The sequence below is a fragment of the Protopterus annectens genome, chromosome 6.part0 (assembly GCF_019279795.1).
Source record: "Protopterus annectens isolate FY-2018-M chromosome 6.part0, PAN1.0, whole genome shotgun sequence".
Taxonomy (NCBI): Eukaryota; Metazoa; Chordata; order Ceratodontiformes; family Protopteridae; genus Protopterus; species Protopterus annectens.
The window spans coordinates 225,950,325-225,974,594 of NC_056737.1; the positions used below are offsets into that span (position 1 = coordinate 225,950,325).

Here is a 24,270-nt window from a genome sequence, read left to right on the forward strand (position 1 = left end):
TTTCAGATCGAGTTAAAACATCATTGTGCCTACCACCCACAGTCAGCAGGGTTGGTTGAACGCCATAATGGCATTCTCAAAGGCAAGTTACGTAAACTCATGGCTGAGACACATCAGTCTTGGATAAACTGCTTACCTCTGGCACTCCTGTCCATGCGTACCACTCCCACCATAAAAGGGGTCACACCATTTGAACTATTATACGGGAGACCTTATTACATCCTGCAGTGGCAAAATCTTTTGCCTGCGGAATGTGAGGGGGGTGAAGAGATAGCAGATTACATGAGGAAATTGCTGACCAGAACTAACACTTCTTTAACGAATGATTGCTTTTCAGATTAGAAGAACAACAGGATCCTGGAAGTGAAACCCGGGAACTGGGTTTGGGTTAAAATTGTCAAGAGGAAGATGTGGGTCTCCCCCAAGTGGGAAGGCCCATACCAGGTATTGATTGCAACACCCACAGCAGTCCGAATAAAAGAACGAACATCGTGGATCCATTTAACACATTGTAAACTGGTAAAATAGTTTGAACTGGACAAAACTTGAGCTCCCCTGAGGAACACTGATTGGTAGTAGTTTTGTTTTGTATGAATATCTGACTATCGTAGCAATGCAGAGAAATACTGGAAGGAGCAGCCCTTCCCACAAAAGCATTCCAAAATAATTTTGTTGTTAATAAGTGTGATTGTTACTTTTCTGTTTTGGTCGTTTTTATTTTCAAACAGGACTAGCCAAGTAAAGAGAGATGATGCATATGCTCTATCTTTTAATGTTTCAAATTGTTGGATATGCACGGCTATCCCTACTGTACATGGTGGTCTAATGTTAGGTACAGTCCCTTTGGGGGCAAATGATACATGGACTAATTTACTATTTGAAACTTCAAATGTAGCCTTAAAGGACAAAATAGCATTACCCCTCATGGGTCGCCAGAATGGAACTGTATGTTTTCAAAGATTTGGCAAGATTAAGGTTGGATGGAGTCAGTGTAATGTAACAATAATTCATAATTGTACAATAGATGGGCACTGTGCAACGAGTTTCAAGCCTATAAGAGTGCTTATTAATAGTACAGGGCTTATTAATGGCACAAGTTTCTTTGAAAAAATGTTATCTGTGTATGATCTTTTGTTTAAAGGGCTGCAAGACAAAGGAAATCACTCTGTTCCAGTCAATATTACACTTAAAGTAAATAATTGTTATTTTATCTGTGGTAGAAAAGCATACAAATGGTTACCGAGAAATTGGTCAGGCAATTGCTTTTTGGGTTATTTAGCATTAGCTATAAGACATACATTTTCTCTTCCCCAAGGTAAAATACGAAATGTACGTGCTGTTAATAAACCTATTAATCCCGTATGTAACGTTGATGCATCCTGGATCTATCAACACGATTTGGCCCATAGTAGCAGCAAGGGGCTATCACACATGGACTTGGGCGATGATGTTATTTCCTGGGCTGGTATTCTTCCAGCGTAAGGGACAGTGAAATCCATTTGGGAGCTCAGAAAACTGTTAAAAACCCTGAGCAATGCAACTTTTTCTGCGCTAGAATTGGTGACGGATGAGTTAACTGCAATGAGGACTGTAGTATTGCAGAATCGTATGGCGCTCGACTTCCCCCTAGCGGGGAAAGGAGGTACTTGTGAGTGTTGTCCATTCATTCCAGACAACGAATATGACATTAACAGCCATCTGGAGATCCTACAAGTTTCTGAACTTACAAAACCAGGACAGAATCCATTAACTGACTTTTTCCAAAATTGGTTTGGAAATTGGGGAACAGTACTTATGAATGTCTTAATTGCTATATGTGTTGGTGCCATTATATTCCTACTGTTGGGTTGTTGTTGCATTCCTTGCATCCGAATGATAATATCAAGTGTATTGTCTGCCAATGCAACTAAAGCTTATTATTCTGAATATACAGAACACGAGTCATGCGAAAAACTGTATGAATAAAATGTATTACTTATGATACAAAGTGTTGTAAGGGGGGAAATGTAGTAAGAATCTTTGTGTTCAACATCTTTGTATCATGTATAGTAAGGGTTAAAATGTGAAATTGCATTGTGTGCAAAGAAGCAAGTTAAAATAAGCTGTTTTTCTTGTAAAGAATTTGCTGACCAAAGAGGAATGCACAGATGTTGCCTTGGTCCAGGCACAAGCTTATCTTGTGACTGACCTCTGACCATCTAAGGCTCCAGTATGTGAATTTATAGCCTTGACTGAAATTCCTTGTCTAGTAACCAGCTACTGTGTACGTGCAGAGAAGGGTATAAAAACCCATGTGAAGTGTACAGAAATTAGACTGCTGACATACCATGTACTTTGTAGCATGTCTCCATGCATGTAAAATAAACCTTTTTGCTTATTTTTATCTGCGTGATTCTTCCAGTATATGTTAAGAGTACAAAATCTTTTGACACATATATACTCTGATTCTATAAAAAACCTGAGCTTTCCTTATATCCATTAATCTATTAATACTTAATGTAGTATGATAAGATGAAGAACAATGGATAGATTTAAAATAATTCACTTTAGGTAAATCTATATGGACGTAAATCCAATCAGTTCTACTTTGTGTCCCATGCACATAAGAATAAGGAGATAAGAACAATGGCTTATCTTCTGCTTTTATTACTAAATCAACTTAATTATTACTAATCCATTTGTTTAGTGCTTTAGGTTATGCCAGTATTTTAGCTTTCTTCTGTTCACCTGTATGTTCTATACAAGATATGCAGTTAAAATCCCCTGCTAAAATTAAATTACCCTTCTAATGACTTTGCAGTAAGTTTAGGTGATCTTTAGCCATTCTTGCACTGATTACACAGATCCAGTAAAAATAGTTAGTTTGTAGAGTTTACTATTGTATTTCATTATTACAAATGTATTTTTTTTTTCCTTTGAGATCATTAATAGATTCCATCATCTTAAGCATTACAGTAGATTGTTCTCAGAAGTATAGCAGTTCCTCTCCTCTTTTTTGTTATAGGAAGTAGATGGTAACCTTTTGTAATTTAAGTTTTTCAGTTGTTGTATATCTTTATCTATCAAGTGAATTTCTTTCAAGAATGTGATGTCTTGTCTATTTAATTTTAGATTTCTCATTAATGATTTACTTTTGTTGCCATTGTTTAATCCATTTATATTAATAGATAGTAGGGTTAAGCTGCCCATACTGTATATTTAAAAAGATTTTGTTTAAAAGATCATATGACACATTTATCCCCATATTAATTCAGTTACATATAAGACTCTAATAAATTCCTCCCACACTATCTTAACAATCCACATTTTTTAAAATTTTCCTTTCTGCAAAACTCCTAAATAACAAAAACAAAGACAAGTCTACAATTATAACTATTTCTATGTAGCTATAGTTTCTTTTAGCATGATGAATATATATGTGCATTGACGTACCTTTTGTATTATAGTTTAGTATGATAAGATTTCCTGTCACCTGTAAGTTTACAGATGTCTTTAACTCTTCAGGTCCCACTCTGTTATACTTTTCTAGAGATTTGGGTATAATAATATGGAAAGAGGAATAATTTAGGAATATTTAATGGATAATTTCTACTACTATAACATAAACAGGTATATAGTACACTATTTGTTGGATTATTTAATATTTGTTATTAATAAAAGAGGATTATAAAACTTTTATGTTGTAATGGGGGAATCATTTTAAATGACAAAATAATATAACTAAATTATATTGTGTTAATTGTTCCTTGTGTTAATTCTGGAAATGAAAATGTATCTTTGACTACTGGTTCTCATAGTATTTTTATGGTATTTTGAAATTGTTCTGTACTACACACATTTCTGTCCTGGGAACTGCACAACACTCCTGGCTAAAACTGTCTTCAAAACTGAAGTGGACATAACAAGACAACATAAACCACAACCCATATACTCTTGCAATGACAAAAACTACATCACACAACTGTTGCTGTAAGACCACTTCAAACAAATAAACTAGCTATAAATAGTTTCGGCAACATTTCAGTGATTAGAGTGGAGGAAATGCCTCAAAGGAACAATGTACATCCCATGAAGATTTTGAGCAAGTTGGTGGGGGATTTAACTGCCTTGATTCAAGTTTTATCCCCAAAACTTGATGTTTTAATAATGAACCAAAACATGCCAGTGAACTAGACTTCTGTGAATCCAGGAGTGTTGTGTGGTTCCCAGGAAAGAAATGTGTGTGGTGCAGAACAACTTCAAAATACTGGGTCCATGGTAGCATTTGGTCTGGCTGCTGTGAGTTGCCATATGGCAGGTTTGGTTTCTCCGGTTGCCGTTATGTACAGCACAGGTACTGTTCCTTGTGTTAAGTCAATGAAATCAACCAGGTTGAGTAGGCATGATCTAACCTTTACAAAACCAAATTGCATGGGATCCAGAGTTTGGAGTTTCCCTATATCCTTGTTAATTAGGTCCATGATGATGCTCTCCACAGCCTTACATATCAGACTCATTAGGCTAATGGGGCGATAATTCCCAGGGTCTGTAATCGCTCCCCCTTTATGGAGAGGGATGACTGTAGCAGTCCACTATTCTGTAGGGACAAAGCCTGAGATGAGGCTGTGATTGAACAGGGCACACAGATGTGGTGCCAATTCACTTTGTAGTTCATGTAGAACACAGCCAGAGTAATTGTCGGGTCCCATAGAAACTGTTTCTTGGCCATGGACAATGCAGCTTTAACTTGTGCTGCAGTAATGCTGGGTACCTGGCATTCTTCCAGTTTTGTGATTGGTCCTTTAGGGGGTTGAGAGGGGTAAAGCTGGCACTGAATCTGTTGGCCAGCATGTTGGCAATATCTGTTGACTCAGTATAGGAGATACCATTGTGGAGTAACTCAGAGCAAATCTGGGTATTGCCATGGAGATTCTTGATATAACTGTAGAACACTTTGTGGTTGTTTTTAGTGTCTGCTGCAATTCAGCCTTCATAGCTAGCTTTAGAAGTTTTGATGAGGGATCTCAACTTTTTGTTGAGGCTAATAAGGGAGTTTTTCCAGTCTTGGGACTTCACCTTTTTCTCCAACAATGTCTTCCTTCTGTTGTAGAGTTTGTTAATGGCAGGGGACCACCAGATTGGCTTCCTTTTTTTGGAGGAGAGCATCTTGGTTCTGTTGGGTATGGCTAGTTCCATGCATTTATGTATGTGTTTATTCAGTGCATTGGTGTATGATTCTGTGGTCATTCACCTATTTTCCATTTGCATGGGTGCTGTGAAGTTAGCCAGCACAGTTTTAGGAGCCCAAAGTCAGCTTTGGAGAAGTTTTTTTATGGTGGTTACCTTTGCTGGTGGTGTAGGTGAGATGTGGATTTCCATGGTAATTAGTTTGTGGTTGGCTTTAACCAGGGAGGAATTGACTATTGGTTTTGAGCAACGGTTGCCCATGTTAGTAATAACCAGGTCAAGGATGTTATTTCCTCTAGAGGGGGTAAGAATGAGCTAGTCCAGCGCATTGGAATTAATGAATTCCAGGAAGCATTGGTCAAGTGTATTAGTGCATGAGTAGTTTTTCCAGTTGATGGAGGAGTAGTTGAAGTCACCCAGTATGAGAGTGTTGGGTTGGATTCTAATAGTTTCCAGGGTGCTTAGGAACATGGAGTAAGAGTATTGGAACATGTTTGGGGACCTATAGCAGGCTATGACCTAAATTGCCATCTTACCACTGTTAGTTGCACTTGAAGTATCTCTGATGCATTATGCTGGGCTACTAGACTGGAAGTGTGCATATCCTTTATGAATATGGAGATGCCACTGCCTTTGGAGCTTTGGTCCATGTTCTGGTTACTAAAAGGTGTGGAATGAGTTATAGCCTGGTAGCACAGGGGTACTTTCTGCTGCTTTAAACCAGGTCTCCATTACAGCACAACTGTCTATGTTCTCCATTTTGAGGAGTGCTTTGAGTGAGTGCATCTTGAGATTTAGACTTCTAGCATTGTGCAGCATGACCCTCGGATTGCATTTATTTATAGCTGTTATGGTAGCAATTTGTTCTTTGGAACACCACCTAAAAAGGCACTATAGGGGTGGCAAGAGCTTTAGCCAGTATCCGGAAACCTAGGTGTGACAGGTGCAGGCCATCTCTGGCAAATCATTGAGGTCTGTCAATCATGTCATCCCAAGCAGACAGATACTGGATCCCCTTAGAATGACACCAGAAACTTAGCCAATTATTGAAGTCAATAATTTTCTGCTTCTACTGTGGTATCATTCTGGGTGACAGTAGGATGCTGCTGAGGGCTTGGGTAATACCTGCCTGGGCCACATAATCCAAGAGCTCTTCCATGTCTCTTTTCATATAGTCCAGGGAGGTGTGTCTCAGGTCATTCACACCCACATGGACAGTGACAGTCATACTAGTACTTTTTGTAAAGTGACCTGAGTGCATGTGTTATGTGTCAGATCCTGGCACCTGACAGACAGCTGACTGTTACCTTCTCCTTATTTAACCTAGTGAGTGGGACATCAGTGTGCCTCACTATCGAGTCACCTATGATTAGTGTTTTGGGCAAGCTGTTTTGCCTTAGTGGCTTAGGCTGAGGGGCGCCCTGTGTAGGTGAGCTATGTGTCTTGTGATTTTTGCTGTGTTGTGGTGGTCAAGTGTGTTTCTGATTTGGAGGTCACTACTATTTGGGTAGATTTCTATTGAGAATCTATGTGAAGGTGGGTGTGTGGTTTGTGTTTTCAATTTAAACAAATGTGAACGTAATTCTTTGGATTTTTTTTCATCCTGTAGAAGTTTAAGACTGATGAAGCCTGACAAAGGTGGGGGGTCATACTAATGGATTCCATTGATTATTCTGATAAGATGCAAGGCCTTTTGTTAAATGAAGAGGAATATGAGGTGGTTTTACTGAATGATATACATATTGCATATCAGAAAGTTGATTTGTTTCTTAAAGATATGCTATGTGGGATTTTAGCACAGGAGATTTTTTTTATCTATTTCTCAACCCACAATTCCAGTTATGTTTGGTCTCCCCAAAGTCCATAAGGATGTGGCTGACCCTCATCACCATGGGGCCTATTGTGTTAGCTAGGAATTCTAAAACATTCCCTTTACCCTGTCCATCAGTAAAACGTTAAAAAATGTTCTGAGTGAATATGGTTATATCCTGAAAGATTCTTCTGATTTTCTCAGACATTTTCCTTTGCACTTAAGTGATGAGAAGTTTACTTTTGTATGTATTGATGGTCAGGACTTATTTGGATATATTCTTTTTGACACAGGTCTCCTGTGGTTTAAGAACTCCATTAATTGTTTTGATAGGTTTTCTTTAACTGAAATAGATTTGATTGTCAGGCTTATGGAATTTGTTTTGAATAACAATTTTATGTGTTTTGATGGTGAATCTTACAGGCAGAAATGTGGAGTTGCGATGGGGGCCGTTTGTGCTCCCATTTTTGCCAATTTAATTATGCGGTGGTGAGAGCAGCAAATATTGTTTCATTCTGGATTTGAGAAGTACTGGGCTTATTATGCCCGGTCTTTGGATGACATCTTTTAATTTGGACTGATACTCTTGAATGTTTGTAAACTTTCATCAGTTTTATTAATACTTACAATTCTTTTTTAAGATTTACTCACTCTGTTTTTTTTAACAGAGTGAACTTCCTGGATGTGTCTATATATTGGTGAAATGGGTTGTTTCATTCCAATATTGATAGAAAGCCTACATTTTCCAACACCTATTTGCATTTTAACAGTCCCCATCTCATACATCAAAAGAAGTCCTTGGTTAAAGGCTACTTTGTCTCGTATATCTCGTTATGATTTTGGATGATCAGGTTTTTGAATATGAATGTGATGTTTTGGCCAACATGCTTTTTGAAAGTTGTTATCCCCCTGATTTTGTTGGGAAGATAAGAAATGAGGTGTGTGACAATAGATTTGGCCATTTCATCCTATTTTAGCATGTCTAGAACAGGTTGGACAAGAAATAATTGGTGGTGATAGGTCTAGAGGTTTAGTGTTGGAATATCATTCTTCCACTCCCCAAGTCATACAGATGATTAATAAGTTTTGGAGTATTTTTAAATCAGATAGGGATATCCTGAACATCTTAAGTTTTGTGTTTAAGAGAGGTAGGAATTTAAAACTATATTTTGAGGTACCATCAAAGCTAAGTTATTTCACAAAGAAAAACAGAATGAGAAAGTGTGGTAATTGTAACCAGTGTAGGTTTATTCTGGAATCTTGTTTTATAACAGTTAGCCCAGGTAGTAGGAAAATTAGGTTAGCAGATGGATATGACTGTAATTCAGGTAAAATCATTTACATTTCAGGTTGATGTACATGTTCTTCATTTTATATCAGGAAAACCAAATGTTTATTTAAACAAAGGATATATGCACATCTCAATGACATTAAAAATCATAACAGTAACAATGCATTGTTTAAACATACTCTTAGTTGTAGTCATTTTACTTCTTATAAGTTTAGAAAAACTGGTAGTTTTTCCAAGGGATGGTCCTATTGAAACTATTTTAGAAGTGAAAGAGCTGTTATGGCAGCTCAGGTTGAATTCTATGGACCCTCCGGGACCGAATCAAAATACTTCAGTCCTAAGTGTTTTAAAACTAAGAGTTTATGATTGAGTTGTGGTTTTGTTAATGATATTTTGATCACAGCTATTTTAGTTAGTTTATTTTAATTTTTTTACCTGTCTTCATTGCTTTTTGCTAAGACTGTTTTTATTAATGGTCTGAAGTAATGTTAGTTATTTAATTGGGTGTTGCTATAGTAACTTGAGTTATTTGTAATTGTTTAGTTTGGTGCCAATTTCCTGTGTTATATAAGGAATATTTTGAATTTTCAGTAGTGCTCTGAAGAAGTTTTTGCACCATTAGACAAAAGCGCTCAACTAGGCACTTTGTATTTTAATAATAATTCCTTTAAAGTTTATAGCCAGTTTCTTTGTTTGAAGTGGTTTTATAGCAACATTCTGTTGCGTTATGTGTTTTTTTTGCCATTGTGAGAGTATACGGGTTATGTTAAGCAAAAAGGTATACATGAATAATATGTGAAATCCTCACAATAATAAGTTTACTTCAGAAATAGAGAAAACGCTTAATACTTAAAAAAAATTCCATGAGGATCTTCATAACGATAAAATTGACAAGTATTTTAAGAAAAATGTTATGTATAGACTTAATGACCAACAAATATCTCTGTTGAATAAGCCAACTAGCCTGACAGAGGTTAAAGCTTTAAAAAAGGGCAAATGGTAAAGCTCTAGGATTAGATGATTTAAGTATCAAATAATATACTCTGCTTCCATTAAATATTTCAGAATTACTGAGTGATGTTTTCAGGTAATTCATAGTTACAAAATAATTCCTCCCCCATTGAAATTTTCTGTAATCTCACCTATACGTAAACAATGAAAGATTAACAAGTTAGTTTCCTCATATAGACCTATTTCATTATTAAATGCAGACTATACAATCTTTACTTCCATTTTTGCTGCAAAAGATATAGTAGCTAAATTAGTTAATAAAGATCAAACAGGATTTACAGTCAATAGATTAACGTATGATAATATAAAAATGGTAGTAGCTATCTTAGATTTAGTAAAAGGAATGAACAAGAAATTCACCCTAATTAGCTTAGACATCAAGAGAGCTTTGGATTCTGTAAATTGGAACTACTTGTTTAAAACTTTAGAAGTGTTTGCATTTCCAGAATACTTTATTTGAATAATAAAAAACCTGTATAGGACGCCAAAGCAGATGTTAAAAATGGATCTTACATTTCTCAATGATTCACTTTCCTCACTGAAAAAATTGAAATGTTTCAAGAAGTATTGCTGCTGAAATTTAATAATAATAAAACTGAAACTGTAATGTTAAATCAATTACTAGATAATAACTTTAAAGATAAAGATAAATATAATTGGGAAGGAAAGAAACTAAAATATTTAAGAATAAAAATCAATCAAGATGTGATTAAGATTATTATTAATAATTTTGAAAAAATAATTGAGGAGATGTTACTTCTTATTAAAAAATGAATGATTTTTATTTATTTTGGAGGCTAGGTTAGCATTTATTAAAATGATTATATTATCCAAGATTTTATGTATGTGTGTGTGTGTGTGTGTGTGTGTGTGTGTGTGGTGTGTGTGTCTGTATATATATATATATATATATATATATATATATATATATATATATATATATATATATGGTCCTACTTCTGTAGACCGAATTTGTAATTCACTGAAACTGATTTAGCTGAGACCAAACTACCGAAACATCACTAATCTGAAAAACCACTTTACTAAAATTCAAAACACTGAAACAATGATATGTGAACCTGATTGTAACATATACATTTAAACATTTACCATTCTTGACATTTTTTGCAGGGGGGAAGCCCCCCTGCACCCCCCCCCACACCCCTTGCAGATTTTATATACCAACTCCGAGATTGCACTACATCGTGGAAAAGGTAAGATCCAGAACTGGTAGCATGCTGCCTTGTTCTGTGTTTCAAGGTTCGGCAGTTTGCCATTTAGTAGAAATGTTTCGGCAGTTTGTCTCAGCTAAATCAGTTTTGGGGAACTGTAAATTTGGTCTACAGAAGTAGACCCATATATATATATATATATATATATATATATATATATATATATATATATAGTGTACAACCAAAATGTTGCATGTCAGCTATGCAACAATAAAAGTCGAAAGGCAATTTTCCAAGTTGTAGAATTTGTATTCGAAAAATGAATCTACAAGAGTGAATGCTAGTGTGCATTCGTTCTTGTGGATTCATTATTTTGAATGGAGATCGCACTATACTGGGGATCAAAAAATGTACCCTTTCCTTCACTGCAATGCGATCCCAGAGTTTGTATATATAAGTAGTGGAGGGGGGGTGGCTTGCTCCCCTGCAAAACATGTGCTTAATGGCACTGGATGTCGAGGTAAGTTCAAAAAATGTCAACAATTCAATTTCAAATATTTTACTCTTTTTTGGTTTGTTATTTGGATCAGTGCTATCATAAATTTTGACAATGTTTTTAAAGAAAATAATTACTCGCAAAAACACTTTTGAAATTTTGATAGTAAACCTATATATATATATATATATATATATATATATATATATAAATTATATATATATATAGATTGCATTCAGTAGCTTCAATGCCTGACAAAAAAACTTTTAAGGAAAATGGAAAAATGTTAACTTCATTTTTATGGTATCCTAAAAAGCTGAGAACTGCTTATAGAAATCATATAAGATTGTGGGAATATGGTGGTATTAGCTTATTGCTGGAAATTTTCTCTCTATTATATTCTGGATAAACTCAACTTACACTAGTGAAAGGAAACCCATCCAGGAGCAGATTATACTAAATTCTTATAAGTGTATTAACTATGCTAAATTAGAAATATATGAAACCTGTTCATCTGGTTAACAAAATTTACCTTAGAAGGAAATTAATTTCCATCTTTAGACTCTGCAAATATGAAATCAATTTTTAAAACAGTTAAGAAATATGTTTTTCAAACTCCACTAATATTAAAATGGAATTATTTGTACTTTCCCATTGCACACATCTGTAGATTTAAGGAAACTCTGTACAACATTAAAATAAATTTACTAAAAAGGAATGGAATAGCATTATCGTTTGATTTCTTTGAAAAAGGAAAAGGTAAGTCCCCAGAATATTTAATGAAAGAATATAAGTTAGATGAATATGCTAACCAGTTAATAGTATCCATCAGTAAGAAATTAAATGAATTTGTAGAAAATATGAGTGAAGAGGAACAGAACACTATTTCCACATTATATGAGTATATGAATACTATCATCAAAGGTAGATTGACCTATAAAGGAAGCTTGTCCAAGTTATATAAGTTAATTATAAATAATAATATTAATCATGCAAAATTCTGGAACATTTTAGATAGTAGTGGAATGAGTGACTCAGTAGATGGTAAGAATTAAACTTTGTTACTTAAATTAGTTATTTAAACTTCTTCAAGTGTATACTGGAAATTTTTTATGTGGAAATATATACATACAATATTTGTTACCTCCTACAAAATCTTTGAGTTCAGTAAAATGATTTCTTCAGTTTAATGGACGTGTAGTAAAGATGTCAAAGCTGAATTAATATGTTTATGGATTGTGAAAAATTAAATGTATATTGGGAAGAGATGAATATGTTTTTAAGGGGTTCTAGTCTGATAATTGTTCTTTAACTAGATCAGCAATAGTAATGAATGTTCCATTTCCTGTATCTGTAAAAGGCAAAGAGCAAAATATGTTTTGGGTTCTCCTGATAGTTGCTAGAAAAGTTATTATAACAAAATTGGAAATCAAACTCAATTCCTACATTCAAAGATTTTTTTAAATATAATAGCAATGCAACATAAAACTGAAAAAAGTGATCAGAATAAGATCTATAAATCTTATAAAGATGTTTAGTGGTTGGGATAACCTTGAATGTTGCTACTGAAATACTAAGAGTCTTAATGTGTTATGTGTATAAGCCAAAAGGTTTGTACTGGACTTTATGCTTCAAAACATATGTAAGCATGTACTTATATTTTAAGATAAAACAGTTTTCATAATGAGGGATATAAATGGTTAGTTTTCTGTTTTACTATTTTTACAATGAAAGACAATATATTTCAATTAACTAAACTTATAAGTATATTTTTAAATGTTCAGCAAATGGTTCCTTTATGAGAATATCATTAAATTTTAAACAATATAATTGGTAACCATAAGACTATATAAGTTAAGATTTTTATTTTATTTTTTCAACTTTGCTTAGTATGTGCATTGCTGGGTTAACTGAATGTCAGATCTAAGTAATATGCCAATTAGAAATGTTCATGGTCTGGTGATTTTATTTTCTTTGTACCTTTGTAACACATTCCTTTCACAGGTCATTTATGAAGCAAGTAACAATTAAAAAACAAACTTGAGAACAAAAGAATGTTCCATTTATGTCAGATTGTTAGCTTTTTCCCACCTTGGCCCGTTCAGAAAAAAATCTAGGTCAAAGTTCATCACTGATGTCCATAAAAAAAAAAAGTAACTTTGTTTTCATTGATTTTTTTCAAGTATATATGTGAGAAATATGTCAACATAACATCTTGTTTTCTTTTCTTAGATGTGAAGAACTGGTAAAACAAAAGCTATAGTGATGTTACTTGTTGAGCTGATGCTAACTTATAATTTGCTTATATTTTGTTGAATGTCAATAGCTTACGTGGCAGATTTTTTAACTCTTACTCTACATATTAATGGAAAGAAGTAAAGTTTGATGTTTGTTAGTAGTTAGAACAGTTTAAAAGAACTAAGAAGAATGAGAAACTTACAGAGGAACTTGCAGTAGTTGTGTGCTGTGTGTTGTCATTTTCAAATGCTGTAATCAAATTCTGATGTCAGGATTTGAAGCTTTGATCAGAACATAAGTTTATAATGGCTAAAGGCACATATTCAAATTTAAAAAATTCATTTAGATATAGCCAAGATTGCTTGTAATGGTAGATTAGTAAGAAGAATAAACATCTTATGAATAATATACAGATGCTCAAATAATTAAATACTTAATATGGAAGATTAATAAAAGAGCAGTATCAGTAAGTTAAGAAATGTATATATACACATACTATGATTTTTCATAGAGAACCAATGATTAACTCTTCAACAGGAGATTTTAGAAATATGTGATATATTGAATAAGGTAGAATATTAGTGGGAAAAAATACAGAAAAATATTTTTTAAATAACAAACTGATTTTAAGAAATATGCCTGTTTCATATATATACATATATATATATATATATATATATATATATATATATATATATATATATATATATATATATATATATATATAAAATATGTGCATATGGCAGAAATGTGAATGCACAAGATTTCATATAATTTACATAGAAGATCATATAAAAGTATTTGAAAATAATCTTAAACCTGAAATTTGAAGCTTGGCCATCTGAACTTTGAATTTTACTTGTTGCATGGTTTTTGATTCACTAAGACTACCCGGAATAACTAATTTTATAAATCAAAGTGAAATTTGTTCTATTACTGAATTAGTATATCTATTTTGATAGAAGTGAAGTAGATTTTTCAATATGTTTAAATCTGGGATGGGAGAATGGGGATTTGAATTGAACACATTGTAACTTTTGAATACAATATAGACTGCAAATATATACATTGAATGCATAGAAATAACAAGACATTCTTTTCAACCTCAGTAATATAAATATTTTTATGAAGCAGTTTAATAAACTAAAGGATTTTTAAATATTTTGATATTTCTCATGTTAAGAGTGTTGCACATTTTTGAGGTATAGCCACTTGTTCTTTAAAAATTAATTAAGAGCTTTTGTTAGGTCTATGACATCTGTGTATATCTTTTAGCACGATGAATATATATGTGCATTGATTTCCTTTTTGTATTATTGTTTAGTATGATAAGATTACCTGTCACCTGTAAGTTTACAGATGCCTTTTCCTTTTCATGTCCAACTCTGATATATTTATCTAGAAATATGGTTATAACAATGAGGAAAGAGGGAATAATTTAAGAATATTTAGTAGATAGTTTATGCTACCACTATATAAACAAGTATATAGTACACTATTTGTTTTATTATTTAATATTTGTTATTAATAGAAGAGTATTATTAAGCATTTATGTAGTAATGGAGGAATCATTTTAAATTTCAATAATATAACTAAATTAATACTTTTTTATTATTTTTTTTAGTTATCTGTAATATTACATTAATTGATTGGAAGTCATAGTAGCTTTTGGCGAGTTTTTAGTTGATATTTTAGATATTGGTTGGTAAAGACACAATGTAGTAGTATGTCTACTTGATAGGCAAACTAGAAACTTTGGTATCCATGGTAGGTTGTGTTTTGTTAGCAATATATAGTTATTATAGAATTGTCTTTGTTTTTGTTATTTATGTGTTTTAGTAGATTAGTTTGCAGAAAGGAAGATTTAAAAAAGATGGAATGTTAAAATATTGTTGGAGGAATGTATTAGAGTCTTTTATATAATTGAATTAATATGGGGATAAATATGTTATAAAATATGTAATAATCATCTCTGTCAGTGTTCAGACTTATATGCCTCTCTTTCACACATTCTCACATTCAGCATGCATTAATTATCTCTGAGGAAGATGTATATAATTTTTTGAAAGACAGCAAATGGTAAAGATGGAGTTTTACATGCCTGTTTAAAAACCTGTGCTGATTAATTGGCTCCTGGTTTTACTTGGATTTTTAATAAATCATTAGAGCTGTGTGAAGTTTCCTTATGTTTCAAACAAACCACAATCATCCTAGTACCTAGCAATATACTATAACAGGCCTGAATGACTGCAGGCCTACTGTCTTGACATCGGTGGTCATGAAGACTTTTGAGAGGCTGGTGTTAGCTCACTTGAAGGATATTACAGTTCCCTCATTCGACTCCCTTCAGTTTGCTTATTGAGGGAACTAGTCAGTGGATGATGCAGTTAATATGGACCTGCACTATATCTTGCAACATCTTAACAGGTCAGGGACATATGCAAGGATTCTGTTTTTGGACTTCAGCTCTGCATTTAATACAATAATTCTGGAACTTCTTCACTTGAAACTCTCCCAGCTTTCCTTTCCTGTTTCCACCTGTTAAGGGATTACCAATTTTCTAGCCAATAGGAAACAGCAGGTGAACCTGGAGAAATTTAGATCTAGCTATTGCTCAATCAATACAGCTGGCCCCAGGGACGTGTGCTCTCCCTACTGCTATTCTCCCTGTACACTAATGTCTGCACCTCTAAGGACCCCTCTGTCAAACTTACTAAATACGCAGATGATACAACTATCATTGGGCTCATCAGGAATGGTGATGAGTCTGCATATGCACAGGAGGTTGAGCAGTTCACCCTTTGGTGCATTCAGAATAATCTGGAACTGAACAATCTTAAAACTGTAAAGATGACAGTGGACTTTAGAGTGGTACTACAATATTATCCCCCCTTTATATTTAATACGGCTGTGTCAGTTGTGGAATCCTTCAAGTTTTTGGGATCTATAATCTTCCAGGACTTGAAGTGGGCAACTAATGTAAGGTCCATCATAAAAAAGACACAACAGAAAATGTACTTTCTGTGACAGCTGAGGAAGTTCAACCTCCCACAGGAACTGTTGATTCAGTTTTATACAGCAATCATTCAGTCTGTTCTCAGCTCATCCATAACAGTGTGGTTTGGATATCTGTCTAATCATGATAAAAATAGGTTACATCAAATAGTCAGGTCTGCTGAAAATATCATCTATGCTAGTTTGCCATCCTTACAGGACCTGTACTGTTCCAGAGTCAAGAAAAGGTCAGGGAAAATCATCACCGACCCTTCACATCCAGGCCACCATCTTTTTGAACTATTACCATCAGCCATGTGTTATAGATAAATACACACCAAAACAAGTAGACACAAGAACAGTTTTTCCCACAGGCCATCAAGTTCATAAACACTTAACTCAGCTTATTAGACTGAGGTATTCTTTTTCCAATGCATCTGAGGATTCTGCAGTATTGTTTACATATTGTTAATACTTGTTTCCTTCAGAGTTTATTTCAGTATTTCTTGCATTGAGTTGCACTTTGCACCTTGTATGTATATGCATATTTACTTTTATATCTTGTTCTTAATAATTGCATGTATGTCATTTGTCTTGTTCTTAATAGCTGTACATATGTCATTTATGTAATTCATACTTTGAGAGTCACTGAAACCGGAGTTATATTTCTTGTATGCATGCATACTTGGCCAATAAATGTGATTCTGATTTCTTTTAAATGAAATCTTTTTAAATATACAGTATGGACAGTTTTAACCTGTTATCTATTAATATAAATGGATTAAATAATGGCAACAAAAGTAAATCATTAATGAGAAATCTAAAATTAAATAGACGAGTCATCACATTCTTGCAAGGGATTCACTTGATAGATAAAATATACATCATTTAAATAGCTTAGTTTACGAAATGTTACCATCTGCTTCTTTTAACAAAAAAGAGGAAAGGAACTGCTATACTTTGGAGAAAATCTACTGTAATGCTTAAGGTGATGGAATCCATTAAGGATCCCAAAGGAATGTATACATTTGTAATAATTAAATACAATGGTAAAATCTACACACTAGCTATTTTTTTTACTGTACCCCTGTAATAAGTGCAAGAGTGGCTAAAGATCACTTACGATTACTGCAAAGTCACTGGAAGGGTTGTTTAATTTTAGCAGTGGATTTTAACTGCATATCTATACAGGTGAACAGAAGAAAGGTTCAATGCTGGTATTAGCAAAAGCACTAAAGAGATGGATTGGTAATGATTTAGTTGATTTAGTAGTAAAAGCAGAAGGTTGCAGCGGTTAGTGTTGCCACCTCACAGCAAGAAGTTCTCCTGTTCGATCCTTGACTGGGGTGCCTTCTGTGCAGAGTCTGCATGTCCTCCCTGTGGTTGTGTGGGTTTCCTCCGTGTGCTCCGGTTTCCTCCCACATCCCAAAGACATGCTGTAGGTGGATTGGACACTCTAAATTGACCCTAGGCATGAGTGCGTGCATGTGTGCCTTCTGTAGAAGGTTGGGTACCGGGCTGTCAACTCGACACCGTAAACTCCACTGCCAATCATGAGCAGACAGGCGATCCACTGTGGCAACCCCTAACCAGGAAAAAAGCTGAAAAAGAAGAAGAAGAAATAGTAAAAGCATAAGATAAGTCATTGTTCTTCACTCAATATTCTTATGCACATGGGACACAAAGAATTTATAGGATTTATGCCTCTATGGATTTACTTAGAGTGAATTATATTAAAACTGTTCCTTTTCCTTAGTCTGATCATACTACACTAAGTATTAATATATTAATGGATATTAGGAAATTTCAGATTATTTATACAATACCACTATATATATATATATATATATATGATAAAGTTAAAAGTATTTAAGAGTTAACTTAAGAAACAAATCAAGATTTGTTTTTATCTTTGAATGACAATGGTTAGTTTAGTAAAGTCTTATGGCATTGCTTAAAAAACATATTAAAGATAGAATGGGATGATGGGTTAGTCATACAATAAAAGAGTGGGATGAAGAGTTGTTAAATACAAGATGAAATAATCAAAGTGAGGTCTGAAAAACAAACAAAGAATTTAGATATTACTAAAGTCATTAAAAATTAATGACACAGTATCACACAGTTTTAATGCATAAAGTGGAGATTGCTTTAGAATAAAACAGAATTGCAAGTTATGCGATGACTTCAAAAATCTACATGGAATATCTAATAGAAGTAATATGTTAAGCAAAAAGGTACACATCATTAATATCTGAAATCCTCACACTAATAAGTTTACTACAGACATAAAGAAAATGCTGAACATTGTTTTAAAAAATTGTATGAGGGTCTTCATAAAGATAAAAATAATAATCAGGATGATTATAATATTGACAAGTATTTAAAGAAAATTGTTATGCATAAACTTAATGACCAATAAATATCTGTGTTAAATCTGTTGAATAAGCCTACAAGGGTCTACTTCACGTTGTCAAAGGCCGACAATATCTAAGCAGATATCGTCGGCACCAGATTAGCGAAAGCAAAAAACACTGAACGTTTAAATGGAAATCTCCATAAGGGGAGATTTCCATTTAGTTCATTGCAGTGCGGTCTTGGAGTTGGTATATTTAAGTAGGGGGGGTGTGGGGGATGCAGGTCCCTGACATGGGGGGTACAGGGGAGCTTGTCCTCCTGCTTGCAAAGGTAAGTTTTTATTTATTTTAGTTTTTAGGCATTTTCTTTTATCTTTCAATGTTTCAGAATTTGATGATATGGTGTCAACCATATCAGATTCGATATTCTGAAACTTCGATAAGATAATATAGACACACCTACAAGCCTGATAGAAGTTAAAGCTTAAGAAAAGGGAAAAATGGTAAAGCTCCAGGTTAGATGGTTTAAGTATCAAATTATATAGTCTGCTTCCATTAAATATTTTAGAATTACTGAGTGATGTTTTCAGGATAATTCAGAGTTACAAAATCATTCCTCCCGCATGGAAATTTTCTGCAAACTTATCTATACATAAAAAGGAAAGAATAATAAGTTAGTTTCCTCATATAGACCTATTTCATTATTAAATGTAGAGTATAAAATATTTACTTCCATTTTCGCTACATGATTAAGAGAAAAGGGAAAAATGTTAACTTCATGTTTATGGTATCCTAAAAAGCCAAGAACTGCTTATATAAATCATATAAGACTATGGGAATATGGTGGCATTAGCTTATTGCAGCAAATTTTAAGTCTATTATATTCTGGATAGACTCAACTTACATTAGTGAATGGAAACCTATCAAGGAGCTGATTATACTAAACTCTTATAAGTTTATTAACTATGATAAATTAGAAATATGTGGCAACCTTTTCATCTGGGTAACAATTTACCTTAGAAGAAAATTCATTTCAATGTTTAGACTCTACATATATGAAATCAGTTTTTAAAACAGTTAAGAAATATGTTTATGAAATATATTAATATTAAAATGGAAAGCTTTTGTACTTTCCCATTACAAACACCTCTAGATTTAAGGAAACTTGGTACAACATTAAAAAGAATTTGCTAAAAAGGAATGGATTACTATTATGGTTTGATTGCCTTGAAAAAGGAAAAGTTAAGTCCCCAGAATATTTAATGAAAGAATATAAGGTGGACGAATCTGTGATGCCCGTGCACTGGCCCAGCAATCAAGGAGCCTCAATCCTCACCACTAACACCAGTGAGGGGCATCCATATAGGGAAAGGATAATAAATACACATACAGCAAAGTACAATTTTCCTTAAGAGCACACAGAGATCACAGTCAGTCTGGGGCTGGTTTCTCCCTTTCTCTCCAGCTACTCAAAGGCCCTTATGAAAGGGTGTCCAGTTATACTGTGCAGTATTATTATCCAAATGGTAAGTGCAACCAGTCAATACTTATTTCGAGTGACTTGGTACAGTATCACTATATACATGCAATGTACTCTTAGAGCTTAAATTATCTCTACACAAAACGGCCACAGTTGAAAGGTTTAAAATACTTAATAATAAATAACAAAACCACAAGACCATACTTCTTGCTACACATTGCTAGTCAATTGTTTAGAGATCACAGAAAAATACTTACAATAATACAGTAGAAAAGTTCTGACATTACAGAAAGACAAACTAGTCTAATCTTCCTATTTCCTAGCTATATCTAAGAGAAAACACAGTTCTAAAATCCTACTTACATATAGACACAGGCAGAGTAGTGAGTTGGATGTTCTCAAGACAAATGCTCAAATGCCCTCATCCTTTCTGTCCTTAAATTGATAACACAGTACTAATGATTCATTTCAGATTACATAATTTCTTTCTGGTTCCCAGGCTAACAGACTCTCAGAGGTTAATAGCCCTTTTGATCTTGCAGCTGGTCAGGAACCAGAGCAATAAAATAAATTATACATGTAAATTCTAGTCATTAACTCTGGCCTCAGAACAATAAGCAGAATGCCTTTATCTAGAAATCTTGGCTCCGAGTTTTGACATCAAAGAATTGACTTATCAGCCTTGTTACAGCAGAGTGCACTGTTGTTACATTTTTGCAGTTACACCACATTTAACACCATTTTTTCCCATTTAAGAGAACAAGTCTGTGGCTTATATTAATATTTACAAATGACAAAATTATCTACAAAATTTTATCTGGCTAGGCTGGCAGCCTTCACCTATCTTCACAGAATCTACTAACCCATTAATAGTATCCATCAGTAAGAAATTAAAATAATTTGTAGATAATATGAGTGAAGAGGAACAGAAAACTATTTCTGCATTATATGAGAATATATAAAGACAACAAACTGGAGCGAAATGACCTCAGTAAAATGACGTTTCCAAAGGCACACAAAAGAGTTATTCAACTCAATAAAAATAGCATTCCAAAGGCACTGAAAGGTTATTCAACCCAGTAGAAACAAAAGTTCACACTTTTCCAGTCCAGTAACCACGCACAATGACATATAATCCAAACGAAATATTTATTTGAGCTAGCAAACAGTAAGCGCTTTCACCATAGGGCTTTTTCAAACTTCAACAGTAGCATTTGAGATTAGGCAGCTTATATACATAAGGGAAGAAGTTCATTAGTACAATCAAATCAAGTTAATTGATTAATTAGTTAAAATCCATCTCATTTAAATCATTTAAGGGAAACCAAACCTATCCTTATAAAGCATGTGTTGAAACTTGAATAAGGTAACATTTATACATACACAGAATTCTTGTAATACTATTTAATTCAGTAGCCCCTATAACTTTATAACTTCAATTAATTTCTAATCATAAATATCTTTAATGATAATACAATAAATAAATAAGGAAAGTATAAAATATATATAATATAATATATAATATACATATAAAAAATACATATGAAAATCACAGTTAAAAACACAATACTGAGATATGAGTAGTCATACCAATAGGGAATAAACACATAAAAGGACATATGATGAAAATGTATTCCTAGCTCATATTTAAAAAACTAAGCAGATAATGAAAAGTGCATATAAAAGTTTATGCATAATGAGTAGGCTGGAAGTGCGTGCATGTATATATAATGTGAGCATTGGAGCATAGACAATAAACTACAACTAAAGGTCTAGGGTCTGATGATATAAAGCTAGTGATAGAGGGCTATAAGGCAGATTAATTCATGATTTAGGCCTAGCCAACCTTTTCCTGCGTAGTAAAGGTTTCACTTGTACTTTATCATTTATGCCTGGAAACTTGTCAGCTCTTAGGCGGACAATCTATCTAAGTTCACATTCCTGCAGGTAAGAGTCTATATCTCCACCTCTAATACCAGGTTTAACCTGTTGTAACACCTTGAAGTTAAATAGATGACCTGGTCCTGTATTCCTTACATGTTTTGCTAAGGCATTAATCTCAGAAGCAGTCCTAATACTATATACATGTTCTCTAATACGCTCCCTGAGTTGCCTACAGGTCTTGCCTACATAAAATACTGGGCAGCACGTACATTTAGCAATATATACTACATTAGTACTCGTACAACTAGTCCCAGTATTAAACTTATAGACTTTTTGTGTAGATGGATGTATAAATCTATCACTGTTATCTATGTATTGACATTGATTACATTCTAGACATGGTGTAGTATTGTAATCTTTCATAGGCACATTGCCTTGTCTAAATAAAGGACGATGACATAATGTCCTTTTCAAATTAGATTTATTTCTTTCGGAAAAACATGGACCATCACCCACTATCTTAGATATATCATCATCCAATTCAAGGATTTCCCAGTGCTTACGAACAATTTCCCTGATACTATCTACATCTCTCGAGAAGAATAAGGATAGCCTAATATTATCATTGCCGTTCTTAGCAGATGCTACATGTGGACTTTCCTTCTCAGAGAAATATGGTTTGGCCACAGTTTCCCTCAACTTATTAACTAATCCTATGTTCCTATCTATCTCTTTTGACTAGGTACTTCCTTTCTAATAATCTATTTTTAAGGGCATTAACTTCTTTAGAATGCCCCATATGGCAAGGATTCAGCCTGGACGCTCTAATAAACTGACCTTTCATAATGTTATCAAAAACAAACCTTGGATGCATGCTTTGACGGTGTAATAGTGTGTTCCTATAACATGCTTTCCTGTATATAGAGGTATTCAAAAGACCAGAAGGTAATCTATTAATATGTATATCTAGAAATGACACTTCATTTTGGGAGTAATTAATAGTGAATTTCAAAAAATCTGAGAGTCCATTAACTATTTCAAAGAAATCCAAGAGAGATTCTTCATCCCCTTTCCAGATGAAAAAAAGGTCATCTACAAAACGTCTGTAGTGACCAATATTTTCCTGGAACTGTGATAAAACAAATAAAGAATTCTCTTCCCAGTCGGCCATCACAATATTGGCGTAGCTATTGGCACATGAAGTGCCCATAGCTACGCCATCTTCTTGTATGTAAATATGTTCCTCGAACACAAAAATGTTGTTCTCAAGGACAATTTCTAAAAACAATGAAAGTAAGTCAACAGTCCCTTCATTAAAATCTGAATGGTTTCGAACATACCTCTGGAACCTTTTTAGACCCTCTTCATTTGGGATCTTAGTAAATAGACTTACTACATCAAGTGTTACAAGAAAATAGGGTTCCCTATCTTCCAAGGTACTAGTATATTCATATAAATCAACTAAAAAATGTTTACTGTCTCTCAGTATATGCTTATTCACATCTACTAAAGGTCTCGTAAAGAATTCCAAAATAATAGAAAAGGTCTCAGTTAGCCACCCCTGCCCTGCTACTATTGGTCTCATGGGAGGGGTGTTCAAAGATTTATGTATCTTTGGCAGCCCCTGTATGATCGGGATAAGAGGGTTTTTTACTTTGAGATATCCGAATAAAGTGTCAGAGATAATTTGACTTTTATGTAAATCCTCTAGAGTGTCATACACTTGAAAGACCTTCACACCAACCTCTAAAAGAGTTATACTAGCATAAAATAGTTCATCACTCAACATAGTGGTCATAATATCAACATAGCAAGAAGTGTCTAAAATAACCACAGGACCACCCTTATCAGCTGGTCTTATGACTATGGAATGTTCATTTTTAAGATTAGTCAATGCTTGTCTCTGTAAGTAAGTCAAATTAAACTGACGTTTCCTTATAGTATTACTATCCTTACTTTCATAGTACTTATAAATATCATTTTCTACCATTCTTGTAAAAGTATCTAGTACTGGATGTAGGGGGGGGGACATATAGGCTATTAGGTCTGAATCTCTCTATGTCTGCTTCCCTGTTAATATTTCGCTGAGTTCCAAAATCTAATTTCAATTGAATATTTCTAGTGAACATCTTTATATCTAGAACTGAGTCTGTTAGGTCACTATCACATGTAGGTATAAAATTTAGTCCTTTGTTCAGGACTTCTTCTTCAAAAACATCCTAAGACCTACTGGATAAATTAACAACTAAGGTCCCCCTGTTTTCTCCCATAATTTCTTTAGGGTCGGTCCCGTCTGTTCCCCTCCCGATCCTTTCCGTTTGTTCCTCCCTCTACTTTGGGACCTCTGTCTCCCTAGGAAGGAACTGTTGGC

General features: G+C 33.9%; 1 protein-coding gene across 1 annotated transcript in view; it reads right to left on the minus strand.

Annotated features, from left to right (window-relative positions):
- Nucleotides 1-24,270, minus strand: part of LOC122803805 (vomeronasal type-2 receptor 26-like) — a 189,640-nt gene that overhangs the window by 164,367 nt on the left and 1,003 nt on the right. The gene's annotated exons all lie outside the window — the stretch shown is intronic.